Raw genomic sequence first — 20,433 nt, 5'->3', positions numbered from 1 at the left:
AAGGGCCACAGTAGTGGAAAAGGCAACAACGATGGAGAGGGCGAGACAATGATGGGATTTAAACAAAATAATTAAAAATGTAAATTTGAAGCCGTAGGGGATAAGGAGTCAATGTAGTTAGCCAGGACAGGATGATAAATGAATGGGGCTGGGCACACAATAGAGTGTGGGTTGCTAGGTTTGGTACTTAAATCCCTTTCACGATTTTTGTAATGCTCCCATGATATTCATTCCCAGACCCTCGTTTCCAAGTATTACCACATCCCAGTAGGACAGGATGAACAAAAAATTCTTTGGGTGCACTACTGATTTATACTATTGGATCTCCCATTGACCTAGAAGGAGGCGCAGCACAGATTCACTTACCAGGCTAAAAGAGTTAAATGATAAGGACAGGTTGCACAGAATTGGCTTGTATTCACTTCAGTGTACAATGTTAAGGGGTGAGATCATTAAATAATTTGGTAAATTATAGGGAGAAACTGTTTCTCTGCTGGAGCAGTCTAGAATAAGGGAGAATATCCTCAAAGTTGCAACAAGGCTGATCAGAGGTGGTCAGGAAGCATTTCTTCACACAAAGGGTAGTGGAAGTCTCTCTCCAAAAAACTGTTGAGACCAGGTCAATTGAAAACTCAAACTAAGATTGCTAAATTTTTGCTAGGCAAGGATACTGTAATTAATTACCCAGCAGGGAAATGCACTCAAGTACAGTTTGGAAAGCCACAAGTAGATAGAAGGACTGGATTTTTCAGTAACAAAACGCAAGTTGAAATCTCAACAAGCAGATTGAGTATAGAGTATCTTAGTACAGTTAGCTATCTCAGAATTGACAACATTGACTAATTTATCTAGGTGGTTGGTTCTATCTGCAAATATGGCACGTTATTATCGGAACATTGCTGGATTCCTTTGAGGTCTCCCAACAGCAATGCCGTGAACTTCTAAGAACTTTCGCTAGAGGATTCACCAGAAAATCTACAATCACCAATATCTTGGGTAGCAGACCATGATCCTTCCATCAAATTCAGATTAGTGCAAAGTGCCTAACAAAAATTTATCAATCTTAGTTTTAGAGTTTTCAATTGACCTGGTCTCAACAGCTTTTTGGGGGAGACACTTCCAGGCTTCTATTAAAATGTTATCTATAAAACGCTTATTGATAGTCAGGTTAATTTGCACTATTTGATTCAATTGCTTTAGTAAACCACAACCCTCACTTGGACTATAGCTTAGGAATGGATACTATTTTCTGCAGCTCAGAGCATGAGTCCTGAAGGCTGTGTTGCCTGCCCGGTGCCAGGGGGTTAAGGACATCTCCTCGGGGCTGGAGAGGAACTTGGTGTGGGAGGATCCAATTGTTGTGGTCCATGTGGGTACCTATGAGATAGGCAGGACTAAGAGAGAGGTTCTATTAAAGGAGTAGGAGCAGCTAGGAGCTAAATTGAAAAGAACCACAATACCCTCTGGGTTACTACTTTTTGGTTTGAACATATCCACATCCTGATGAGTGCAAGATGAAAAGCTTTGATAGCATGTCTCTTTTTCAGTGATAATCAGAGTGTGACAGGAAGGCACAGAGCATACAAACCTAAGAGTGCACCAGCAAACAAGGTCAGAGAAGGGAAAAATGGTAAAAAGACAGAATTAAAGGCTCTTTATCTGAATACACAGCATTCATGACAAAATGGATGAACTGATAGCATAAATAGAAATAAACAAATATATGATAGCCATTACAGAGATGTGGAACTGGATATTATGTGCTCCGCCGGGCATGTTTCTGGCAGGGTGGGGCACATAAGCTAGGTCAGGTGGCAAGCCCACCACCTTCCCGTGAGCTCACACCAATAATATACTAGGTGGACGGGCACCAAAATCGGCAGCCCACCCACGATATGCAAATAAATAATTAAGGATCATTGCCTACTGACCTGAATAATATGCTGCCCACACCAATAACACTACCGGTGTTGGCAGTTGGGCAACTGTGGGCAGGCCGTTTTTAAAGGTCAGCATGATCAAAGGTGGGTAGGAAGGGGGGCACGTCTTTTGGAGATGCCATGCACGTGACAGAGGCATCCCACCCTCAAGATGTTATCCCACATCCTTCAGTGGTGGCATGCCTGACAGGACCATAGCCCCTACTCCCTCCTCCCTAGGCTCTGGGATTCCCTTCCTACCCTAAAACCCCAGGGTTTACCTTCACAGGGCAGCCATGTTCCTCTATGGCCTTCTTCCTGCAGTCCCAGCAGCTCCCACTACTCAGTAGGTGCTGCCAGGCGTGATGGAGCTGCTGGCCAATCAAATTATTAATCTTTGGAATTCTCCCAGAGAGCAGTGGAGCTGGGTTATTGAATATATCCAAGCTGAGTTAGACAGATTTTTGATCAACAAGGGAGTCAAGGGTTTATGCAGTCAGACAGGAAAGTGAAGTTAAGGCCACAATCGGGTTACTGAATATCAGAGCAGGCTCGAGTAGTGATCTGTGGACATGCACTCCAAGGTTCCTCAGAATCCTACCATATATTGTGTATTCCCTTGTCTTGTTTGCCTTTCCCAAATGCATTATTTCACAGTTCTCCATGGGTTGAATTCCATTTGTCACTTTTCTACCCACCTAACCAGTCTATTGATATCTTCCTGCATTTTACAGCTTCCCTCCTCACCTAACCACATGGACAATTTTTGTATCATCTGCAAACTTCTTAATCACGCCTCCTACATTTACATCTAAATCATTGATATATACCCTAAAAAGCAAGGGACCTAGTACCGAGCCCCACAGAACCCAACAGCCTTCCAGTCACAACAGCAGCTATCATACATTGCCCTTTGCTTCGTGCCACAAAGCAAGTTTTGGATCCAGCTTGCTTTCTCTTGGGTCCGAAGAGCTTTAAATTTTCTGACCAGTTTGCCACGTGGGACCTCATCAAAAGCCTTGCTAAAATCCATATAGACAGCATTAAAAACACTACCCTCATCAACCATCCTTGTTACCTCTTCAAAAAATTGAATCAAGTTAATTGGACACAACCTTCCCTTAAAAAAATATAAGCTGACTGTTCTTGATTAATCCATGCCTTTCTAAAAGGCGACTTATACTGTCCCAGAATTTCTTACATTAATTTGCCCACCACCAAGAGCTAGCCTATAATTACTTGGGCTAACCCCTTCCCCCCTCCTTTAACAATGGTACCACTGTAGCATTCCTCCAGCACCAAACCTGTTGCCAGAGAGGTTTGGAAAATAATGGTCAGAGCCCCTGTTAATTTCTTTCCTTGCTTCTCCTAGCAGCCTGGGATACATACCTTCCAGCCCTGGTGTCTTATCTCATCTAGAATGCCAAATACCTTAAATAATGGGGGGCGGGGGGGGATAGACATGGGGGGGAAATATTAAAATTTTTCCTCCATACCACAATATCTGCTTCATCCTTCTCTTTGTGAAAACAGACAAAATATTCATTAAGAAACACGCTGATGCCTTGCCGCCTCCATACTCAAGTTACCTTTCTGCTCTCTAATCTGCCTTACTCTTTCTTCAGTTTTCCTCCAACTTTATGTATTTATAAAACATATTTGGGTTTTCCTTGATTTTACATGCCAATATTTTTGTATGCCTTCTGCTTGCTATCCCAATTGCCTTTTTAATTTCACTCCTGAACTTTACACTCCTTCAGGCTTTCTATGGTATTGGGCTCTTGATATCTGGCATAAGCTTTCCTTTTTTCACCTGACATCCAAGGGAGGGGGTGTGGCGGGGATCTAGATTTGGAAGTCCCATCTTTTTTCCTTGTGGGAACATATTTGTACTGAACTCTTTTTTCCTCCTTGAATGCCTCCCGCTGCTCTGACACCGATTTAACTTCAAGTAGCTGTTTCCAATCCACTTTTGCCAAATCACATCTCAAATTAATAAGATTGGCATTTCCCTAGTTTAAAACTTTTACCTTAGATTTAAACTATTTTTGGAAAAGGATAAAGGTACACTAACTAAATAATGATCACTAGCCACTAAATGGTCTCTCACTGATACCCGTTCCACTTATCTAGCTTCAATTCCTAACATTGCCCCTTTTTCTTTTTAGGCTTGCTATGTACTGGCTAAAAATGTTCTCCTGAATGCACGTTAAGAATTCTGCTAAAGCTTTTACACCCAATTTATCACAGTTGGTAACAGGGTAGTTAAACTCCCCTTTTATAGTCCTATTGTTTCTGCACTTCTCAGTAATTTGCTTGCATATTTGTTCCTCCATCTCCTTGTGAATATTTGATGGGGTTTATAGCATACTATTAGCAGAGTGATTGCCTTCTTTTTGTTCATCATTTTTTCCCATTTGGTTCCATCTGAAGCTTATTCAATTATATCAGTCCTCTTCAAGTGTAACTGGTTCTTTAACCACTATTGTGAACCCCTCTCACTTTAAATTCCCTTTCTCTCCCATCTAAAAACCCTGTTGAGCTGCCACTCCTGCCCCTCTTTAAGCCATTTTTCAGTAACAGTTCTGATATTATCCTTCCAAGTGCCTTTTTTTGCTCTCAGCTCGTCTGCCTTATTCACTAGATTGTGCATTATCACAAATCCTTTGTCATCTACTTTCTAGCCTTTGTTTCCTCCACCCTTCATTTTGGCTTACTAATTTTACCAACTTTCTGCTCTCTATTTCCAGCTTTGCTTCTATCCCTTCTGAATCTACACTCAGGTTCCAATTTCCCTGCCAGGCTGGTTTATACCCTGTACCAGCAAACCACCTCGTGATGATGTGCCCAGTCTCGTACAAGTCCCACTTTCCCTAAAACCAGTCCTAATGACCCTGCAATCTAAAAGTCCTCCCTCCTGCACCGCCTCTCCAACCACACATTCAGCTGCATTAATCCTATTACTTATTGTATTAACTTGTGTGGCATCACTGTCTGGAGATTACTGCCTTTGATTTCTTTATCAATAGTTACTTTTCTCTCTTCCTGAAATCTGCCTACAGGAACACATCCCTTTTTCTGTTTCGGTCATTGGTACCAATATGGACCATTACCTCTGGCTGTTTACCAACCCCACCTCAGAACGTTCTGCAGCCGCTCAGTGACATCGCTGACCCTGACATCAGGGAGGCAACAGATCATCCTGGAACCATGTCTGCGTCAGCAGAAAAGCCTCTGTTCCCCTAAATACTGAATTTCCTATCGTTATTGCTTTCCTGACCTTCCTCCATCTACCTGCCATGGTGCTGTGGCCTTGGCTCTGGTTGTATTCTCTCAGATGAATCATGGCCTTCAATGTTCAGAACTGAATACTGGTTAGAGAGTGCTCAGGGTACTCCTGCACTACTTGCCTGGTCCCCCTCATCTGTTCAGCGGTCACACATTTCCCCTCTGCCTGCACACTCTTAAGCTGCGGTGACGACCCAAAGAAATATGCTATCCATGTAGCTCTCAGCCTTGCAGATGCACAGCCAGCTGTTGCTCCAGCTCAGGAATCCTAAGCTCCGGATGCCAATGTGTCTTGCATATGTAGTTGTCCAGGACACGACAAGTGTCCTTGAGTTCCCACATGGTACAGGGTATGCATCCAACAGGACTAAGGTGCTCGGTCTTGCTTCTATTTATTTGACTACTATCTAAACTTAAGAAATAAAACTTAAGCCTAACTAAAACGTAGTAAATTTAAAACCTACCAAACTTAGAACCAACTAAATATAATACAGAGCAGCCAGTATTAACATTTATACATGGAATAATTTACTCAAATAGCTGGTCCTAAAAGAAATGAAATTCCTACATACAATTATTGCACTTCCGGCACACACTACCATGGTGGTGGTGATAGGATTTGCAGACCAAATCCTACATATCATGGGTCACTTGGACCCATGAATCATTTACCAGATGAGCAAAAGTCCCTCTGGATGGCCGATTCAGATTAATTTCTCTCCAGTAATCAAACAGGCGTACGCTGGAGTTACTTCTTAAATCACAGTGGTGTCGTACAACATCTGCATGTGCTGTAACTTTCATTTATTTTGACATGAAAATTAACCAACTCTGCAAATCAAAGCTTTACGCAAATAAAAGCTTAATTTGGTGACACACTAAATTAGTTTGGGCTTGTGTCAAGGGCGTGGAATTAACAGCTAAAATTATACAAGTGCTTAACTCCTTCACTGCTGAACTATTAAATACTTTAGTTTCCTTTTAGTTAAACTTCAACAATCAGAAACCAAACAACTGATTTGTGTACAATCAGGCTGAATTGCAACAACTTTTTAAAATTGAAATAATTTAATCCGAGAATGAAATACATTATTTTTCTGAGCGGCAAACTTCAGTGATTGAACAATTTATAAAGACAAAACATATTTGAGAAATTGCAACCAATAAAGATATTAAAAAAACTGCAATCGAAGTTTGGATTACCAAATGTCCTTGGTTTCAAACAAGGAACAACCCCAGTAGAAATGTATAACTTCACTTCAACTAGAAGAAACACAAAGTAGAGACACAAATTTAGATTCTTTTTCATTAATTGCTGTGCTTATAAATACAAGGAAAAATCAGTGCTGGAGAGTGGGAGATTCTCCATTTGGGTATCCAGAGTTAGCACTGGACCAGGTCTGAGGAATGGCAATCACATTTCTCACCTGGACTTCCAAACCGGCCCTCAAGAGAAATGCCTGCTCTGGGAGTTCTTCCTTATAGTGCAGGATCAGCAGGGAAGCAACACCACGCCCCCTTATAAGAGCTAGATGCCGTATTTTGTTAAGTCTTCATTCACCAGCACTGTGAAAAGCTTTGGAACATTTAAATAGCTTTTCAGTGTGTTAGCGAATGAGTGAATGAGACAAGTTGCTCGGGTGCCACCCGGGTGGTAGGTGGCAGAGTGGGCAAGGTGGTGAGGTTGGGGGAGTCGGGGAGTTCAGTTTTATCATTACCCAGGCATTAGATATGGTTTTTTTCCCACTGTCTTACACTCCCTGGGTAACTATTCTGGTGAGTGAGTCAGAACCGTCCGAAGTCTCCGACTCTAACTCAGAGTTGGAGACTTTTTCGGAGGATTCTGGACACAGGGGTACTCTCCATTGGAAGCTGAAACCTCTCGGGCAATTCCCACAGAGTCCTTGCGTTGGGACCTTTGAGGGGTCCTCCAGTGCAACTTCAGGAGCAAGACCATCTGGAGACTGCAAGGTCTAGGCCATTAAGTTTTCACAAAAAGTGTGGCACAGCCAAATGTAGTAGTACTTTTCTGCATCGGGAATTACAAGATTTTCCCATTAGCTATTTTATATTCTCTCAAGCTTTTGTATTTACACACAGCTTCATCTAGGTTTAGGAGCCTGTTATACATGAGGAAAATTTTCTCTGTAAATATACTGGGCTCCCCTTTTTGGAGTTCCAATGAGAACAAGCTCATGGGAATAGCTCCCCATGTTTACCAGACTCCTTTCTTAACATTATGATACCACTGGGATAAGGGAATCGGAAATGTTTACGTTACACGATGCATTCAACAATAGAGGCTGGATTTCCCTGTGTTGCACTCATATAGTAGAAATGGGATAATTATTTATTAACAGCTACGTACAATGTGCTCACATTCATCAGATATTGGATTGATACTGTGCATGCTGCCATTTGTACCAATATAATCTCGTAATTAGGGGATGTGAATCTATGGTAGTAGGTATAGCATGTATAGGCTGCAGATAATTGGTCTCTCCAGTTTCATGCAAAACTCAAAAAGTATAGACATCTGTACATACCCACTGGTTTCTCAATTTGAAAAAGTCAGACAGAGTGGATCCTCTGGCAAGTATAACATATGAACAGTGGCATCACAGAGATTGGCAGGTTAAGTACCAATCTCTTGCTGAAACATCATATTAATGAGAGTTGGAAGCAATTGCAGAAAATTGAAGGCATGCCATACAAACATGGAACAGGAGTAGACCATTCTGCCCCTCGAGCCTCCTAGGCTATTTAATAAGATCATGGCTGATCTGATAGTAACCTTAAATCTGCATCCCGCCTACCCCTGATAACCTATCACCGCCTTGCTTACCAAGAATCTATCCACCTCTGCCTCAAAAATATTCAAAGGCTCTGCTTCCACCACCTTTTCAAGAAGAGAGTTCCAAAGACTTACAACCCTCAGAAATTTTTTTGCCTCATCTCTGTTTTAAATGGGCGACCCATTACTTTTTAAACATTGACCTCTAGTTCTGAATTCTCCCTCAAGAGGAAACATCCTTTTCACATCCACCCTGTCAAGGCCCCTCAGGATCTTATATGTTTCAATCAAATGCCCTCTTATTCTTCTGAACTCCAGCAGGTACAAGCTTAGCCTGTCCAACCTTTCCTCATAAGGCAACCCACCCATTCCAGGTATTAGTCTGGTAAACCTTCCCTGAACTGCTTCCAACGCAGTTACACCCTTCCTTAAAAAGGTGACTAATACTGTACACAGTATTCCAGTTGTGGTCTCACTAGTGCTCTGTATAACTGAAGCATAACCTCCCTATTTTTGTATTCAATTCCCCTTGCAATAAATGATAACATTCTATTTGCTTTCCTAATTACTTGCTGTACCTGTATACTAGCCTTTTGTGATTCATGGACTAGATCCCTCTGCATCTCAGAGCTCTGCAATCTCTCACCACTTAGATAATATGCGTCTCTTTTATCCTTCCTGCCAAAATGGACAATTTCACATTTTCCCACATTATACTCCATTTGTCAGATCTTTGCCCACTCACTTAACTTATCTGCATCCCTTTGTAGCCTCATGTCCTCTTCACAACTTATTTTCCTACCTTTGTGTCATCAGCAAACTTGGGAACCATCCCTTTATCCAAGTCATTTATATAAATTGTAAACTGTTGAGGTCCCAACACTGATCCCAGTGACAAACCACATGTTACGCCTTGCGAGCTTGATAAATACCCATTTACGCCTACTCTCTGCTTCTTGTTAGCCAGCCAATTTTCTATCCATGCCAATACGTTACCTCCTTTACCATGAGCTTTTATTTTCCACAATAACCTTTGATGTGGCATTTTATCAAATGTCTTCTGGAAATCTTAGTACATCCACCAGTTCCTCTTTATCCACAGCACAAGTTACTTCCTCAAAGGGCTCCAATAAGTTGGTTAAACATGATTTCCCTTTCTTAAAACCATGTTGACTCTGCCTTATTATCTTATTGCTAGAGCTTCCTTAATAATAGCTTCTAACATTTTCTCTATAACAGATGTTAAGCGAACTGGCCTGTAGTTTCCCGCTTTTTGTGTAATGGAGTTACATTTGCTATCTTACAATCTAATGGGACCTTCCCCAAATCTAGTGAGTTAAACCAATGCATCAATTATCACGGTGGCCACTTCTTTTAAGACCCTAGGACAAAGTCTATCAGGACCCGGGCACTTGTCAGCCCACAGCTCCAACCATTTACTCAGTACCACTTCTCTGGTGATTGTAATTTTCCTGAGTTCCTCTCTCACTTCCATTTCCCGATTTATAGCTGCTTTTGGGGTGTTACTTGTATCCTCTATAGTGAAGACTGTTGCAAAATACCTGCTTAATTAATCTGCCATTTCCTTTTTTTTCCCCATTATCAATTCTCCAGACTCACCTTCTATAGGACCAACGCTCACTTTGTTAACTAGTTTAAAAAAAAAATATTTATAAAAACTCTTTCTGTTCTTATATTTTTGGCTAGCTTTCTCTTGTATTCTAATTTTTTCCTCCTTATTAATAGTCATCCTTTGCTGTTCCTTATATTCTGTCCAATCTTCTGGTTTCCGTCTATCTTTGCACAATATTTTTTCCTTTAAATTTGATATTATCTTAAGCCTTTCTAGTTAACCACAGATGGTGTGTCCATCACTTGGACTTTTTTTTTTTTAACTCATTGGAATGCATCTATTCTGAAATATCCCTTTTAAATGTTTGCCACTGCATCTCTACTGGCCTATCCCTTAACCTAATTTGTCAATTCACTTTAGCCAGTTCTTCTTCATGCGCTCATAACTGCCCTTATTTAAGTTTCAAAACAGTCTGGGACTCACTCCTTTCACTCTCAAACTGAATGTAAAATTCAATCATATCATGGTTGCTGCTGTCTAGGGGTCCCTTCACTATGAGATCGTTAATTAATCCCATCTCATTTTACAATACCAGGTCCGATATAGCCTGCTCTTTGGTTGGCTCCAGAACATGCTGTTCTGAGAAACTATCCTGGAAACCATCCTATGAGCTCCTCATCTAGGCTACTTTGCCCATCTGACTTTTCCAGTCTATATGTAGTTTAAAATCTCCCATGATTATCTCCATGCCTTTCTGACAAGCTCCCATTGTTTCTTCCTTTATGCTCCATCCTGCCATGTGGTTACTTTTAGGGGGCCTGTACACGACTACCTAAAGTGACTTCTTGCCTTTACCATTTCTCATCTCTATCCAAATAGTTTTCACATCCTGGTTTCCTGAACTGAGGTCATCCCTCTCTATTGTGTTAATACCATCATTAACTAACAGAGCCACCCCTCCACCTTTTCCTCGCTTCCTGTCCTTCCTAAATGTCCTATACCCTTTAATATTCAGGTCCCAATCCAGGTCCTCCTGCAGCGATGGCTCTGTAATGGCTATCAAATCGTACTTATTTATTTGTGTGTGTGCTCTCAGTTCATCTGTTTTACTTCAAATGCTGTGTGCATTCAGATTCAGAGCCTTTAGTTTTATCCTTCTATTCTTTTTATAACCTCAAGTCTCATCTATTGATTTACTGTTAGATTTGTACTCTCTATCCCCTCCTGTCATGGTCTGTTTTTCATTTCCCGTAATAATACATTTCTCTTTTGCCTTGTCTCCACTCTTTGATTTACCATATCTTCCCAAATTTGTAATCTTGCCCCCTACTACTTAGTTTAAAACCCTCTCTACTTCCCTTTGCAGTTCGCAAGAACTCTGGTCCCAGTACAGTTCAGGTGTAGACCATCCCAAAAATACAGATCTCACTTTCCCCAATGCCCCATGAACCGGAACACACTTCTCCCACACCAGGCTTTGAGCCTCATCTCCCTAATTGGATTTGTCCTATGCTAATTTGCATGGGGCTCAGGTAATAATCCAGAGATTATGACCTTTGAGGTTCTGCTTCTTAATTTGATGCCAAACTCCTATAGTGACCATGCAGAACCTCCTCCTTTGCCCTGCCTATGTCTTTGGTACCAACATGGACCATGACGACTGGGTCCTCCCTCTCCCACTGAAAGTTCCTCTCCAGCCCTGAGCAGGTGCCCCGAACCCTGACACCAGGCAGGTAACACAGCTGTCTGGACTCATGCTTTTTGCTGCAGAGAATGGTGTCAATCCCTGTGATTATACTGTCCCCTACTACCACTACATTCCTTGTAACTCCCCGCACTTGAATGGTTTCCTGTACCACAGTGCCATGGCTCATCCACCCTGCAACCCCCACTCTCATCCAAACAAGATGAAAAAACCTCAAGCCTGTTGGACAATTGCAAGGGCTGAAGCTCTTGCACTCCTGCTCTCTGGGTCTCCTTCCCTCCTCACTCGCAGTCACAACTACCTCTCCCTGACCACTGGCCAAATCAGAAGACTCTATCCTAAGGGGTGTGACCGTCTCCTGGAATAAAGTGTGGAATAAACTTTACCCCTCTCTGATGTGCCGCACTGTCTGCAGATCAGCCTCCAGCTCAATAATCTGAGCCAAAGCTCCTGCAGCTGCAAACACTTACTGCAAATGTGTTTGCCCTGGATCACTCCGGGATCCAGAAACTCCCACATCCTGCAATATCAGCACATTAGCTGTCCTGCCATCTCCAACATGTGCATTAATAATTAATAACTACTAATTAATTCTAATTAATAAAGTCTATACTTCCCAATAGGTTTTGGCACTGCCAGTAAACTTTACAATGCTGATAAAACAATACAGTACTTACAATGCTGATAAACTAATAATACCAGTTACTGGTTTTCCTGCTTCTTCTGCAAAGTGGAAATCAAATACTGGAGGCTGAAAAAGTGAAGAAAAAAAACACCTCCTCCCTACTCAGCACACTTTACTTCTTGCAATAAACCTTACCTAAAGCATCTCTTTCCCCCTATGCACAAAATTCCCACTTTGAACCAAATTCCCAGGTATACTTACTCGGCCTCTGTCTCGGTCTCACTCAGGCCGAGGTCTCCCCTCACTGACCATGCTCCTCTTACTGACCTTACAGGGAACTGCCCAAAAAAGCAATCTCTTAAAGAGTATGTTTCCATGACACAAGAGTGCTTCTAAATCTGATCTGAGCGATAATAATGCAATCATAGATCTCTTCAATGGAGTACAATAGCATAATGGTTCTGTTACGTGACCAGTAATTAGAGGCCTGGACTAATGATCCAGAGGCACCAGTTCAAATTCCACCACGGCAGCCAGGAAATTTAAATTCAGTTAATGAATAAATGTGGAATAAAAAGCTAGCATCAGTAATGAAGACAATGAAATTACTGGATTGTTAAAAAAAATTTGGTTCACTAAATGATCTTTGCAGAATTAAGGCTGCCATGCTTAACCGGTCTCCATGACTCCAGATGCACAAAAATGTGTTTGACTCTTAACTACCCTCTGAAATGGCCTAGCAAGCCACTCAGTTGCATCAAGCCACGATGAAAAACTCAAAGAATAAAAAAAACTGGTCAATTTGATTAAGTCCACGTGATATCAGGAGGCGGTTGAGCACAACGAATACGGCAAAAGGCTATGGGATCCAACAAAAACGCCCCAGCGGTAATGCTGAAAACTTGTGCTCCAGGCTAGCCGTGCCTCCAGCTAAGCTACAACACTGGCATCTACCTGATAATATGGAAAATTGCCCAGGTATATATACCCTCTTCACAAACAGGTGTTACGCTCCTGGACCACACCCCCAAATTTTGTTAAGATCTGGTTAGAGCCCAATAACATTTTGTTTAAATTAGACAAAGCTTGAGATTCAAGGCATTTGCCAAGAGAATAAAGCCACAAGATTCCACAGGTTTTGAGCAAAAATAAACTTTACCACACAAGATCAAAAAGATAAAACAATTTACAACATCTATCTTATACTCTAACATTCAGGGTTAAAACAAGGTACATGTGAATTAACAGGCAAACTGTGGTCAAGCACACCACACTGTGCAATAAATGGCAGATGCGAACAAGATAGATTCCACGGATTTCTCAACAATCCACCCAGACATCAGTAGGCACTGAGTCAACCCATCTCACTGAAACTCTGTTTCCCTCATGAGGAATTCCAAGCTTTTCATTTGTGAAGAATCCTTCAACTCGGACTGTCTCAATGACTGCACACCTCCTAGGGTTTCAATCTAGTCTCCCGAGAATGATTCCAGGAATGAAAGGCTTAACATATGAGGAACGTTTGAGGACTCTAGGTCTATACTCGATGGAGTTTAGAAGGATGAGGGGGGATCTGATTAAAACTTACAGAATATTGAAAGGCCTGGATAGAGTGGACGTGGGGAAGATGTTTCCATTAGTAGGAGAGATTAGGACCCGAAGGCACAGCCTCAGAGTAAAGGGAAGACCTTTTAGAACAGAGATGAGGAGAAACTTCTTTAGCCAGAGAGTGGTGAATCTATGGAATTCATTGCCACAAAACGCTGTGGAGGCCAGGTCATTGAGTGTATTTAAGACCGAGATAGATAGGTTCTTGATTGGTAAGGGGATCAAAGGTTACAGGGAGAAGGCGGAAGAATGGGATTGAGAAACTTATCAGCCATGATTGAATGGCGGAGCAGACTCGATAGGAGCAGAAATTAGGCCATTCGGCCCATGTCTTATGATACTCCTTCCCCTGGGATTTCAGAGTCTGCACTTTAGCCGCTACTTACTGGCACAATTTCAGTTAATAGCCAGCTAGCTTCACTGGGATGGCACTGCCCCTGAATTTCACCAAGCTCCAAATGGCTTTGATGATTTATTCTGAACCATAAAACTTTCCAGCATTGAGCCAGTGATCTTCTGCACCTTCTTAACTCCCCAGGACTTCTCCCGAGTCCTAGCTGCACAGAGCTATCAAAACAGCTCCTGGGACATCTCCTGAGCCCCAGATAGACAGACCCAGCTAACAGCAACACTTTTGCTGCCTGGAACCTGCTCACAGCAGCACCTTTTTGGTGTGACCTTTCCCCCCGCTGCAAAACACTCACTGCCCCAGCAAAGACACAGATAAATTGAAAACCTAGAACCTTCTTAAGCTCCATACATCTTAATAACGATGTGGCCTTCCAGAGTTCACCGAATGCTCTTAAATTAATTTTACCTTTAACTCCCAAAACCAACAACTCCAAGAGCTGCATTTCTTTGCTAGCAGTGTAGACAACACGTCTCCAATTCTCCAGCTAAGGAAGCCCAGCTGTTTTTTTTATGATCTTCTAGCTGTTAATCCCTTAAAAGTAAACATGGCCTCAACCTTTTTTTTCAAGCTGCTGTAGTTGCATTTACCCCATTTTCTACAGTTAAACTTTTAATCTTCCCAGAACTAAATATTCTCTCTTAAATATTGCAATGAACCATGAACTCTGTATTTATAATACAGGATAAGCACGATCTGGCCAATTATTGTCCAAGTCTACTCCCAAAGCGAAGGAAGGTGTCAGCGACAGTTCTGTCAAGTAGCACTAACTCAACACTAACCTGCTCACCTATGCTCAGTTTGGGTTCCACCTGGATGACTTCACTCTCAACTTCATGACAGCCTTGGTCCAAACACATACAAAAAAGCTGAACTCAACAGGTGAGGTGAGAGCGATTGGCCTTGACATCAAGGCAGCATTTGACAGATTGGGGCATCAAGTAGCCCTAGTCAAAGTGAGGTCAACGGGAATCAAAAGAAAAACTCTCCATTGTCTGGAATCATATCTAGCACAAAAGAAAATGGCCATGTTTGTTGGGGCTAATCATTTCAGCCCAAGCATTGCTGCAGGAATTCCTCAGGACAGTGTCCTATCATCTCACCACCACGTTCTTTGGGGCAATTCTGGGTGGGCAATAAATGCTGGCTTTGCCAGCTACATTTACAACAAAAGAAAACTGCAACAGTTGGGTTACTGTCAGCATGTGTTGAAATTTTAAAAACAGACTTCACAATTTAAGATAAAATAAGGCTACTGTCGAGTTGTAGGTGCTGGCCTCTAATCATTTTATGCAGAGCATACCGCCAGTTGCAAATCCATAAGACTGCAAAAGGTCAGCCACAAAGCAGTACTACTTTACTGTCACAAATTTTTAAACTTAGGACGACTTGTTATGATCCCAGACCTGACCCCCAATTTTGTTACGATCTAGTTACGGCAGAGTAGTTTTAACAAAAAAGTAGACAAAATTCGAAATCTTAGTTACTAACAAAGAGAATACAGCTACAAGATCCCATGGTTTTAAATAAACAGAAGAATTTACTATACAAGAGTCAACAAAGCAAACAATCAACACTATCTATCTTATACTCTAACATACAGAGTTAACAAGGTAAACATGAACTAACAGGCAAACTGTGATCGAACACACCACAAACTGCACGCACCAAGACAGATCTCTCAAATTTTCTCAGCAACCCACCCAGATGCCAGTGAACAGAGTCCTTTACATTTGATCTTCCACAAGAGTGGTCTCAGCTTTTCGCCTTTATAAGCTTGGCCTCTGATTTCCTTTCGACAGCAGCTCCATCTCAAACTGAAGGGCCTCTTATTTCTTCAGTCTACACCGAGTTGAAGCAACAAGACTCCAACTTCGACTGCTCACCGCCCCCCCAGCTGTTCAATCTCTTCTCCATTGGGTTGGCCAGACTGTACCCTAAACACCTAAAGCATTTACACACATGCATGATCCTAATTATCTAACAGTACTGAGTAAACAAACACTACAGCTTCTCTGAGATGACATTGCTTCCCAGCTGGACTGAGCAACCATTGCCCATGAACTGCCACTCACTCTGCCCCTTGAACTGATTTGTGACCTGTTAATATCTCCCAACAGGATTCCACCCCTGCCCCGAGGTAAGATCTGATGTATCCAAGCTTGGTACATTCTGTACCTTAAATGTTACAGTATCTGGCTTTGGTCCACCATAAAAAACAGACAAAAATCCAAAAACAAATTCCCCTCACTGTTCCCTTGGGGAAAAAAAAGAAGCTACATCATAGTAAAGGTCACTTTGTAATAGCTTTCAAAATACAACAAATTATCATAAACTTATAACAAATAGCTTATTACATTCTGTACAGGTACCAATTTTATTTTTCACAATTTCATATATTTTATTTACAGAATTATGAGAGTTTAACCAGAACAAAAGTACATGAACATGTAGGATTAGAATGATTTAATCATAAATTATCATAACCCAGTCTGCATTTTCTCCTAAATCCTCTCTTTAGCCAAGAGGTTCTTTGCTGAGCGAAGTCCACAGTTAAATTGTCACTCTCTCCTTTATCTTCAGATGTATCTTCCCTCAAGTTCATTTTTCAGACTCAAACACTTCAGATTCTCTCCTTGAGATCCCAAGTTCAAAACAGCTTCTCTTTGTGCCAACAACTTGTTCCTACATTGGTCTAAATGTTCCCTTACACACTTTGAGAATATCATTCAGATGCTTTTTAGTCGCAAGCAGAAAGGTTAGATATTCCTGTTTGGCCTGATCTTTGTAACCCTTCCTGATCTTATTCAGAACATATCTTTTTTTGAGCGATCAACAGCTTCCTTATTCTGGGCTTTCACTTTCCTTCCTAACACTTTTGAATCTTCCACACAATTCACAAACCACACCAACCCAATCATTTTGGGGTTTTAAATGGTCTTTTGTCAACTGTCCACCTGCCTGAATTCCTGCTGTTGTATCCTGTATCTCGACACTGCCAAGCACTTGTGATTTGGTGTGAGGTGTCACTGGTCCCTCAGGATCACATTGTGGTCTCAGTCCTCCTTTCCTTTTTAACATTTTTAATTTTGAAAATCTACAGGTGCTTCTGCTGCCTCTGTACTGTTTCTCTTACTGAGGTGGATACATCAGTATTTTCATTTGAATCCATTCTTTGCTCAAACAGATCACAAATAGGCAAGTTGTTACTCTCAGGAACTACGGCCATCCCAGGTGGTGGAAAAACTACACTGCCTGCTATCTAAAGTCCAAAATAAAATCTATATTCTTAATAAGCAATTTAGAAAAAGTTCCAACCATACAAGACCCCTTTACCAGAGCACAATTTAAATCCACTCTACACAATGAGGTAGGCACACAATTCTCATCAAGACCTTGTATTAATACATTTTTTATTCAGCAAGCTTTTTGAACAAAAGATCTAAATCCTTCATTAGCCATAAGCTCTTGAGCCAAATCAGTATCTCTCAGGATAACAATCTTTCTAGGCTCGCTCTTGGACAAAAATGGAGCGGCCTCCCCTTCAAATATATCTCCCCTTATAATCCTTTCCATTTCTATCCATTCCCACTGTAAAATATTAGAAGCAATGGGTTTTCCACAACCTTTTGATACAGCTTTCTCTGTTCAAATTTCTGCTATTTAGTGCCACTGATTTAGGCTTAAATCTCCAACAGTTTGCCTTCACATGTCCAATTTTCTGACAGTAATAAATATGTCGGTCTTTTGGTCGCACCCCAATCTTTCACACCATCTTCTTGACCACCTTGGAAAGAATCTCCTCCTTCCTTCTTGCTATTCCCTTTACTATTACTCAAAGCTGGTCAATTTGCATTTGGCCTACCTTTCAAACTCTTGTGTGGGTCAACAAATGGAGATCTACTGCCTCTTAGCTGCTTAAGTGATCATACCCATCTGCAAGAACCACTGCTTCCCCTATAAAAGAAACTCTGCAGCCTTCCAGATGTGACCTGTTGGCTACTGGGATGCTGTTTCAAAATTCTTCCATTATTACCTCTCTCATTCTCAAACGTTCGCTCGAGGTTCAAGGAACACAAGCGCACCTACTGGGCAAATACATATCACCAGCTCTGGGAAGTAGCATTTAGATCACCATATAAATAAATTAAATAGCACACCTTTCTTTGTTCTTATGAAATCCAGGGAGGAAAATTCAACTTTGCAACGGCACAAAACCAGTGACAATGAATCAGAAGCCCTGGCGTTTTCTTCTCCCCAATTACTACAAAGGGAAATGGTTGGGTATACACTCGGCAGCCAGTCTGCTCCTGCCCATTTTGTGCCCTGCTGTAATTGAATTTCAGTCCCCTAATTTCCTTCCCCCACATTGGGAATTATGGCAGAGAGTTTAGGTTACAGCATTAGTAATTCAGAGTTCAATTTCCAGCACTAGAACTTAAATTCTATTAATAAATAAATATGGAACAAAAAGCTAGATCAATAATAGTGACCATGTATCTGCTGGGTTGTCATTAAAACACATCTGATTCACTGATGTCTTTTAGGAAGGAAATCTGATGTCCTTGTCAACATGCCCTCTAATTTTTGTTTTGAGTAGGTGAGATAATTTAAAGCGGCTGACTTCTGCGCAGTTTGCTTGGAGGCTTCGGAGTTGCTGCACAGCTTAGAAGCAACTGGTCCTTACCCTGTCTGGCCTATATCTGGTGCCAGATCAACAGCATTGTGATTGATTCTTGTGTTCGCATCCTTTCATCTATGAGAGATGATGGACATGCAGCAAACAATCCATTTGGGCACGTTGTCTTCATTTGGCGCACCTTTGCTGATGGCTGTGAAGGCCAATCTTTAAGAGGCAGATTCAGCCATAAGCGCCTCACAAAGCTATCAAGCGATGTTGGGGGTTGTTTTCAGAATTGGCACCTGTTGCCAATGGTCATCATGTGCATGCCATCCGACAGGTGATGTTGGCATTTCCCTCCTTCACAAATTAGTGACTCCCAGATGATAGTCAACATTTATGGGCTTCATGGCATGCTTGCAAGCATTCTTGAAACAGAGCCTTGGGTGCACCACTGGTCATCTAGCCCAATCTACCTCACCAAATACAAGATCCTTGGGTATGCAACCATCTTTTATCCTATGGATGTGCCTGGGCACCAACGCCACCTCTGTTTAATTAGTGCCAACATGCTTCAGAGCTCTGCCTTCAGAGAACTGCTGCATTCATGATTTTTGTCCTGTCAGGATTTACCCACAATGTGCCGCAGACAGTGAAAATGGAATTACTGAGCTTCCTTCTTTTCCTGGTAGCTGCAAGTCACCCATATTTGACAACCATACATCAAGGTGCTGAACACACAGGCCTTATAAACCGTCAGCTTGGTCCGAAGGTCAGCCTGGTGTTATTCCATATGCGCTTTGCAAGTTGGCCAAAGGTGGTAGCTGCTATCCTTACACGTGTATCGTGCTCTGCATCAAGGGACGAATTGTCCATCACCATGGACCTAATTTAGCAGAATTTGCTAACCACTTCCAGCGGGGGTGTTATTTAATGTGATCAGCGGCAGAAATGCAACACAATGACCATGGTTTTCTTGGTGTTTATAGTCAGGGAGAACATGTTACAGGCAAAGGAGAGACAGTTCATGAGTCTTTGTAACTGAGTTGCCGTGTGGGTGACTAGTGCAGCATGGTCAGCGCAGATCAGGACATGCGTTTTTGTCTTTGCCTTCAGTCTTGATAGATTGTAGAACTTGCCCTCTAAGCTTGTGTACAAGAGAGTCCATCCTTATCTGCAGGGAAGGCAAAGGTCAGAAGCATGGAGCAGAAAATACCAACCAGTATGGGGGCTAAGAAACAGCCCTGTTTGACTCCATTTTTCACTCCCAAACTGTCGAAAGCAGAGCCATTGAACTATATGGGGAAATACATGCTGTCATGGAAGGAGTGGATGAGATTAAGGAGCTTTGGAGGACAGCCAATTTTCCCAAAATCTTCTAGAGCCCTGCTCTGCAGACTGTCATGGTAACTTCCTGTCATGGATGGGTTAGATGAAGAACTCTCATGACTTGAGCTCGAAAGGGCCATAGACTACCAAGTGAACAGAAGGACACTAGGCAAGGGTGGGTCTGAACTTCTCAAGCCTGGAAAGTCCCATCTATTGCCACAGCTTTACGACCTTCTCCACTAGAAGGTAGGCTCCTTTCCTCAAGAGACCTATGATGCCAAAATCATCACACTATACAAAAACAAAGGCAACAGAGGAGCTTGCAACTACTACAGGGGCATCTCACTCCTTAGCATCATGGGGAAGGCCTTTTCTAGGGTCATACTTAAAAGATTCCATTTGCTTACAGATCGAGTATACCCAGAAGCACAGTGCAGTTTTCATGTCGGCAGATCTACCAGCAGATCTACTGTGGCCATCATCTCCATATGCCAGCTACAGGAATAGTGTAGGGGAACAGGGTATACCCCTTTATCTTACTTTCGTGGATCACACCAAGACA

General features: G+C 42.0%; 1 protein-coding gene across 1 annotated transcript in view; it reads right to left on the bottom strand.

Annotated features, from left to right (window-relative positions):
• Window positions 1-20,433, bottom strand: part of unm_hu7910 (un-named hu7910) — a 148,732-nt gene that overhangs the window by 51,117 nt on the left and 77,182 nt on the right. The gene's annotated exons all lie outside the window — the stretch shown is intronic.

The sequence above is a fragment of the Cetorhinus maximus genome, chromosome 4 (genome assembly GCF_964194155.1).
Source record: "Cetorhinus maximus chromosome 4, sCetMax3.hap1.1, whole genome shotgun sequence".
NCBI classification, from domain to species: domain Eukaryota; kingdom Metazoa; phylum Chordata; class Chondrichthyes; order Lamniformes; family Cetorhinidae; genus Cetorhinus; species Cetorhinus maximus.
This window is presented reverse-complemented; position numbering and strand designations above follow the sequence as displayed.